Genomic DNA, 9092 nt, shown 5'->3' with positions numbered 1-9092 from the left:
ACTTGGTCAGCGTTGCAAGAGAGTGAGGGAGGAAGGATCGGATGAGGGAAGAGGAGAAGGAAGGGGATCGGCTCAGCTTTAATCATGAGGCAGGGAAGAAACCGTCGCGGTTAGGGCTTGGGTTCGGCGAGGAAGAAAAGAGAGAAAGAACGGCGAAAACAAAGAAAGAAAGAAAGAAATAAAAAAAATTGAACTTTTCCTCAATTAAATTGGGTACCTTAAATAGGCCTTTCCGGGGCCCAAATTTATCCGCGTAAACTCGTTCATATGGTGTCCAAAAAATTTCCAGAAAATTTCTAAAAATTTTGAAAAATTCCCTTATCATTATTCGCCAATTTTTGGTATTTTACATTCTCCCCCACTAATAAAAATTTGGTCCTCCAAATTTCGTTATCTACCATCAGCAAATACTAACAACAGGTAAAGAGTATAAATACTGAACGGTAAATTAAATCACATACCTCAAGTGAAAAGGTGGGGGTATCGAGCTCGGATCGTATCCTCGAGCTCCCAGGTAGCCTCCTCGTCCGAATGATGCTGCCATCAGACTTTAACCAGCCGGATAGTCTTGTTCCGCAGCTAACGCTCTTTCCGGTCCAGAATTCATACCGGAACTTCCTCATAAGTGACATCAGGCTGAACGGGAACTGAGATATCTGTCAGCACATGTGTCAGGTCGGGTATGTATCTCCTCAACATAGATACATGGAATACGCCGTGAATGCCTGCCAGGAACGGTGGTAGTGTCAGACGATAAGTTACTGCTCCAATCCTCTCCAGGATCTGAAAAGGGCCAATGTACCGCGGAGTTAGCTTACCTCTGAGACAAAATCTCTTCACCCCTTTCGTGGGTGAAACTCACAGAAATACATGGTCGCCTGTAGAGAACTCCAGAGGTCTGCGTCTCTGATCAACATAACTCTTCTGGCAGTCCTGCGCCTCTGATATCCTCCGCTTGATAATACGGGCCAACTCTGCCTCATGCTGAGCTCTATGAGGTCCCAATAGCTGGGCGCCCCCAACGTCATCTCAGAGGGTGGGTGTCCGACAAGGTCTACTATACAACGTTTCAAACGGTGTTATCTGGATAGCCGAATGAAAGCTGTTGTTGTAGGCGAACTCTACCAATGGCAAATGGTCCTCCCAATTGCCTCCAAAATCTAATACAACAGACCTCAGCAAGTCCTCTAGAGTCTGAATGGTCCGCTCTGACTGTCCATCTGTCTACAAGGCCTGCTGCAGACTCTGACAGAATTGAGACGTGAACTGGGGGTCTCTATCCGAAATAATAGTCAAAGGGACACAATGTAATCTGATGATCTCCCGGTAATACAGATCTGCCAATCGATCTAGGGAATCTGTCTCCCGGATCGCTAAGAAGTGCGCGGATTTGGTTAATCGATCAACGATTACCCAAATCACGCCATGGCCTCGTTGTGTCCTCAGTAAACCCACCACAAAGTCCATGGTAATATATTCCCATTTCCACTCAGGAATAGGAATCCGCTGAAGTAAGCCTGCAGGTCTCTGGTGCTCGACCTTCACCTATTGACATACAAGACATTTCGCTACAAATTTTGTGATGTCTTTCTTCATACCGTTCCACCAGTAGGAACACCTCAAATCTCGATACATGCGGGTTCCACCTGGATGGATCGTAAATCGAGAGTGATGAGCCTCCTGAAGTAGCTCCTATAAGACTGGGTGAGACTGAGGTACGCATAATCTGCCTCGGAAGTATATAATACCCTCCTCATCTCGTGTGAACTCGGTCTACTGCCCGGAAGCTATCTGGCAACCAATAAACTACAAATGCTGATCACCAGCCTGGGCCTCTTGGATCCTCGTCCTGATCGACGACTAAGCAACCATGATAACAAGAATACCCTGCTCTGTCTGTCCCTTCTCCTTAAGGCCTAACTTGGAGAACCTCTGAATCAAGTCTGTGACTGAAGCCCATTGGCAAGCCAAAGCCCCTCTGGACTTCCTACTGAGTGCATCGACAACCACATTAGCTTTCCCCGGGTGATAGCTAATGGTACAATTATAATCCTTCAGGAACTCTATCCATCTCCTCTGTCAGAGTTTAAGTTCCTTATGGGTGAAAATATATTTGAGACTCTTATGATCAGTGAGAATCTCAAATGTAATGTCATATAGATAATGTCACCAAATCTTCAGAGAAAAGATGATGGCAGCCAGCTCCAAATCATGTACTGGGTAGTTCTTCTCATGCTCCTTCAATTGCCGAGAAGCATAGGAGACTACCCTGTCATGCTGCATCAGAACAGCGCCCAAACCTTGAAGAGACGCATCGGTGTAGAGTACAAATCCGTAAATAAATACCCAAGTTAACTAGCAAACTTGGGCTAATCCAGAACACCAAAAGCAGATATTCGTAACCCGCTCTGATACCAAATAAATTGGCATCAAATACTCTCGAAAATCTGTAACATAAAAAATAACAAGTATCGCCAACTTGGCTCTGATACTAAATAAATTGGCACGCCCCAAGTAGTCCTTGCCCGAATAAAATTTCGGCAGCATCTCCCCGGTACGGTTGACAATCTGAAACTTTTCTACAACATAACCATCACATACACAGCCAACACGGCCGGAACAATAATAATAAAAGAACTAAATGTAGGTGTAGCGGAGTCCATCAAGACGGGGGTGAATTGTCTTAAAAAAATAAAATATACCCTCCTCGTGCTTTCAACTCAAATAGTGCAATAGTAAAATAATGATAAATAATAAGCAGAAATAGAAAGGGACTCAGCGGTTAACCTGGTTACAACCAAGAGGGTTGTTAATCCAGGGTGATGGAAAGTGCACTAGAAAACGTCTCCTTTACTGAAGGTGGAGAAGCCTTTTACACTCTAACAACTCAGAACTATTGCTAGGAAATGATTACAGAGTTGACTGAACAATTGATTGTTAATTCCTAGTTCCAGGGGCCTTTATATAGCTCTTGGAAAGTCTATCCAGAGGGTCAAAGGCGCCTCCAACAAGGTTTAAGGCGCCTCCAACTCGGTGAGTGGATAGAATTCTATCCGTTGCTCGAACGGTCATTTTGACCAGCTTGGAGGCGCCTCAAACAGTGTTGAAGGCGCCTCTATTGTTGAAGGCACCTTCAACACTTGTTGGAGGCACCTCCAAGGTAAAGGACTGCACAAGCGCCTCCAGTACTTCCTTTAAGGCGCCTACAGCTAGCTCTTTAGCTCCTTTTGACTTTGTTTCAGCTTCCGATGCTCTGATAACTTGGGTGATTGCGGCCAACCAGAATAGGCCTCACCCGAACCCAATTCCCGGCCTTTTCCTCGAGCAGCCTTCCTCCCCTGCTTAACATCCCTCGAACGCCACGCACGTTCTTCTCGCCCACTGGTGTACTCTTCCGCAGCTCTCTCGTCCTTCAGAAGCACCGAGCTCGTCAGCTCTCTTCCCGTGTCGTCTTTCTCGCTAGCTGCGTCTTCCGCTCGACTTCCTGCGCTCCTAAGCTCCTGCACACTCAGACACAGGGATCAAACACAAAGCAGGAACTAACCAACTTGGTTGATCACATCAAAACACCCACGGGGTCCAACAATCTCCCCCTTTTTGATGTGCATCAACCCAAGTTCAAGTTAGGGTAAAAATAGACAAATAGTAATTTTTTAAAGAAAATTACTAAACTAACATGTTAAGCATAAGTTTGCAATAAATAAAATTGCAACTACTTAATTAAGAGTTAAACAGAATTTTTCAAAAAAAAAATTAGATTTAAAAAAATTCTTTCCCCCTAAACTTGTACTTTTTCTCTCCCCCTTTGATCACAGCAAAAATGGGGTAAGAATATGATATTTAAAAAATATTTAGCAAATTTTTAATTTCTAAGCAAGATGAATTTTTAATTTAAGAATATGAAAATTTTTTAGAGTCTTCCAAAAAAAATTTCTAAGTAAACTAATTTTTAGAATTTTTTTCAAATAATTTCTAAGTAAAAATGAATTTTTTAGAGTTTTCCAGAAAAAAATTTCTAAGTAAACTAATTTTTATAATTTTTCAAAATAATTTCTAAGTAAAAATGAATTTTTAGAATTTTCAAAAAAATGTTTGAAAAACTTTCAAAGCATTATCTGATTCTAGTTTTAATGCTTTTTCAGAAAGTTAATTAAACAGTTTATTTCAATATTTTAGCTTCCAAGTCGTAGCGAGGCACTAGGCCTTCTTGGTTATTGAAGCAACAACCACTTCCTTAGACAAAACTTCGTAAAGAAATTTTAACGTTTAACTTTTCTTCTGAAAGCCTTAATTTTAATAAAAATTTAGCACAGATTTTGGAACTCAATAGAAGTTCCTTCCTACTGGATTAATTAGAAACTTAGGGGATATATCGTTCTTGGGAATTTTCCTAAGTTGACATTGATGATGTTTAACATACCAGTTTAATTTTCCATAAATCCTAAGTTTTGACTTTTGAAAAACTTTTGTTTTAAAACATGCATCAGTTTTCAAATTTTCAATTTCATCTTTCAACTTTGCATTCTCTAATTTCAAATGGAGCCGACTATCGCACAGCATACAATCATGCGAGATGGTGCATGACACTAAGCATAGAAAATATCCTGAGCCTATCCATATATATAATGTGTACCCTAGAACAAACTGACCTAATCAACGGTCTAGGTACACAGGTCAGATAAGGTATCAAAATCTAGGTCCTGAACATAACAAAACATGGTTGTGTCACTACCCCTATAAGCATGTATAATCAGGTAGGTACTAACATGAAGTGCATAACAAGTAAACAAAATAAGCATGTAACAGATCGGGTAGTGACCAATCGAAGCAGATAAGAAACATAATCATTGCTATTTGTTAAAAACACTACTATGCATATCAAATGACATAAAGTCAAAATATCCGCCTCCAATATAGATCGAGCTAATCAACCTCTATGTCGAAGTGCTCGTCCTGAATCTAAATCCTGCGTCAAATCGTACATGTAGTGTTTTATTTAGCTAAATTAAAATGAATTAATTAGCTAAATAAAATACCTAAACTTAATTAGGGAAAACCCTAATCAACATGATCATTTACCCTACATAAATTAACACTCCTTGCTAACATAACTAGCAATCACCTATGACATGGGTTAGGTTTTGTGGGTCCCCGATAAGGAAAAGAAAGGAAGTAATAAACAAAAGGAGGTAGGCTAATATCGGCCGGGACATACCTCCCAGGGGGAGTAAGGTTTATATCGGCCGAAACATACCTCCCAAGGGGAGTTAGGTGTATATAGTCCGGGACATGCCTCCCAGGGGGAGTTAGGTTTATATTGGCTGAGACATACCTCCCAAGGGTAAGGTTCGCATTAATTGACATATACCTCAAAGGAGGTAGACTAATATCGGCCGATGCATAATAGGTAAGTCTATATCGACCGAAATATGCTTCCCGGGAGGAAGATCTATACACCTCAAAGGAGGTAGGCTAATATCGACCGATACATAATAGATAAGTCTATATCGACCGAAATATGCTTCCCTGGAGGAAGATCTATACACCTCAAAGGAGGTAAGCTAATATCGGCCAATACATAATAGATAAGTCTATATTGACCGAAATATGCTTCCCAGGAGGAAGATCTATACATCTCAAAGGAGGAAGGCTAAGATCGGCCGATACATAATAGATAAGTCTATATCGATCGAAATATGCTTCCCAGGAGGAAGATCTATACACATCAAAGGAGGTAGGCTAAGATCGGCCGATACATAATAGATAAGTCTATATCGACCGAAATATACTTCCCAGGAGGAAGATCTATATACCTCAAAGGAGGTAGGCTAAGATCGGCCGATACATAATAGATAAGTCTATATCGACCGAAATATGCTTCCCAGGAGGAAGATCTATACACCTCCAAGGAGGTAGGCTAATATCGGCCGATACATAAGAAGTAAGTCTATATCGACCGAAATATGCTTCCCAGGAGGAAGATCTATACACCTCAAAGGAGGAAGGCTAAGATCGGCCGATACATAATAGATAAGTCTATATCGACCGAAATATGCTTCCCAGGAGGAAGATCTATACACCTCAAAGGAGGTATGCTAAGATCGGCCGATACATAATAGATAAGTCTATATCGACCGAAATATGCTTCCCAGGAGGAAGATCTATACACCTCAAAGGAGGTAGGCTAAGATCGGCCGATACATAATAGATAAGTCTATATCGACCGAAATATGCTTTCCAGGAGGAAGATCTATACACCTCTAAGGAGGTAGGCTAATATCGGCCGATACATAAGAAGTAAGTCTATATCGACCGAAATATGCTTCCCAGGAGGAAGATCTATACACCTCAAAGGAGGTAGACTAATATCGGCCGATACATAAGAGGTAAGTCTATATCGACCGAAATATGCTTCCCAGGAGGAAGATCTATACACCTCAAAGGAGGTAAGCTAATATTGGTCGGGAGATACTTCTGAAGCATATAGAATAGTATTGATCGCGACATATCCTGAAAAAGGGAGGTTAATATCAGCTAAATCGACCAACACCTTGGAAAGATACTTGACAGAATATAGTCTGTTACTAGATAAGATAAATAGCATAAAAGGGTGCGGACAGGAGCCTCATGAGAAAAATAGAAATAAATATTTCAAATAGGATGATTAATGAGAATATCTGCAATATGTAACCACATGACAGGTATTATATATTTCGGCGAGAAATGTGCTTTCAGGTTATTTTGCAGGTGCTAAACGACAAAGGAGGTACATCTGGGGTACAAGAAGGATTCCTTAAAAGTCATTTACTACAAGTACACAGCTGACGTCATCTCATAACGAATTCTAACACACCGGGGTCCACTTCATGACCACAGAGGTTATATGAAGTGGTATAAAAGGGGGGAATCCTCTCCGTTGGCGAGGCAAGTTCACATCATTGTGCACATTCATAACGCTAATTTTCAACTACTGTTCATCTTCTTCTTGCTTCTTCCACACCGAGAAAGATCACTAATTTGAGCGTCGGAGGGCATAGCCAGGGATTCCCACCCCGGTCTTAGGTCACTGACGATAGTGTTGGTTGATCTCTTGTGCGCAGGAAGTCTTGGAAGCTTCGGATCTGGGTTTCTTCTCTTCAGATTTAGATTTCTCCTTCATCATCGGGTCTTCGTGCAAGAAGGGCTTCCGGTGACTCTATTTTTCCCGATCCGCTTTAGGTTTCTCGGATTGGTATTCTGCAGACGTTATTCTCCATTGGCATGACATTATTCCTTATCAGCACGGTGGGTTTCTTTCTTCTGGATCTCCGTCTGGTCTAGCTTCTCAGACAGGATCAAATTTGGCGCCGTCTGTGGGAAACTTCACCTGAATCTGAGACTATAAGATGGAAGAGGCCAGAAAATCAAACCTACTTACTATCAGTCGTGAGGATTTGGATTTGCTCATCAACTCTCATGTACAGAAAGCCTTGCAACAACAGCAACAACAACTTCAAGCCCACACTGGAGCTACTCTGCCAACAGCTCATAATTCGGCAATATCAACTACCGAGCATCGGAAAGGAAAAGAGCTAGAAGAAGAGGAACATGCGTATTTTCCTCCAGCTGCTATTTCTCCGACGAGACGTCCACGAGCCTTCCTTCGCACTCCTATGGAGCAGGGGGGTAGAAGGCCTGTGTTCCAAGAATCTTCTGGTGAAGCACCCGATAAAGAAAAGCGTAAGATCAAAATGATGACCAGTGATAACTCACCAGAGAAAGTCATCTCTCCATTCTCTCAAAGTGTGCTAGAGGATCCGCTTCCTAAGCGGTATCAAAATCTTCAGATTGGAGAATATACTGGAACAACAGATCCAGAAGATCATCTGTTGAAATTTGAGAACGTGACATTATTACAACAATTTTCTGACGGGGTGAAGTGTAGGATGTTTCTCACTACTCTCAGAGGAGCGGCACAGCGCTGGTTCAAAAGGTTGCCGGAGAAGTCTATTTGAAAATTTAAGGACTTCAAGAAAGTCTTTCTACACCATTTCTCCAGCAACAAGAGGTATCATAAGACCCCTTGGAGTTTGTTTTCAATTAAGCAGGCATCTAAAGAGTCTATCCGAGCCTACATCAAAAGATTCAATCAGGTAGCTATTGATGTACCTAATGCTACTACTGAAATATTAGTAAGCGCTTTCTCTCAAGGTTTAAATGATAATGATTTCTTTAAAGATTTGGTAAGAAATCCCCCTGTTAATTTTGATTCCTTGATTGAGCAGGCTACCGAGTTTATTAATGTAGAAGAAGCTCAAGCTGCTCGTAGGAAGGAAGGCGCTACCTCTTCTCCTACCCAGGTTAAGGAGAAAGTTCCGGCCTCCATGCCTCCACCAAGAGGGCCTAGAGTAACTCATCCACCTCATCGACAACCAGAGTATCGTCCACAAGTTGTACAACACGTGGAGATACAACTAGAGGCACCGAGGAGATGGGGCACTTATCATAAAACTAGCAGTTATCATACTGAAGACTATTTTGTTTTGAGAAATAAGCGAGCTAATCGGGAGCGTTATCAGAGGCAGAATTATTATCGACAGCAGTACCCCAGGCAGCAAAGCCCACTCAAACTGAAATATCGCCCAGTCGAACCTCGGCAAGAGGCAATACCAATCCCGGCCGGTACCAGCCAAGTATTAGAAAAATCACCTTCTGAAGCTGCGACGACTCGGCAGGAAGAAAACAGAAGCAATGCTGCTCGAGGCAATATTAACATAATTGCGGGCGGACCCACTGATGGGGATTCTAATAGAGCCAGAAAAGCACATGCCCGAAAATTGGAGATTCATGCAGTAGGGTGCAGCATGGAACGAGCAGCCGGTCCTAAAATAAGTTTCGGGCCTAGAGATCTTGAGGGGGTAGAAATACCTCATGATGATGCCTTGATCATCAAAGCTGTGATAGCCAACTATGTCATTGCTCGTACCTTCATAGACACAGGCAGTTCCGTCAATATTATATTCAAGAAGGCTTTCGATCAGCTACAAATTGATCCAAGTGAACTTCAACAAATCGTTACTCCTCTGTATGGATTCACAGGCAATGAAGTACAA

Source organism: Zingiber officinale, chromosome 4A (genome assembly GCF_018446385.1).
Source record: "Zingiber officinale cultivar Zhangliang chromosome 4A, Zo_v1.1, whole genome shotgun sequence".
Taxonomy (NCBI): Eukaryota; Viridiplantae; Streptophyta; class Magnoliopsida; order Zingiberales; family Zingiberaceae; genus Zingiber; species Zingiber officinale.
Note: the sequence above shows the minus strand (reverse complement) of the source record.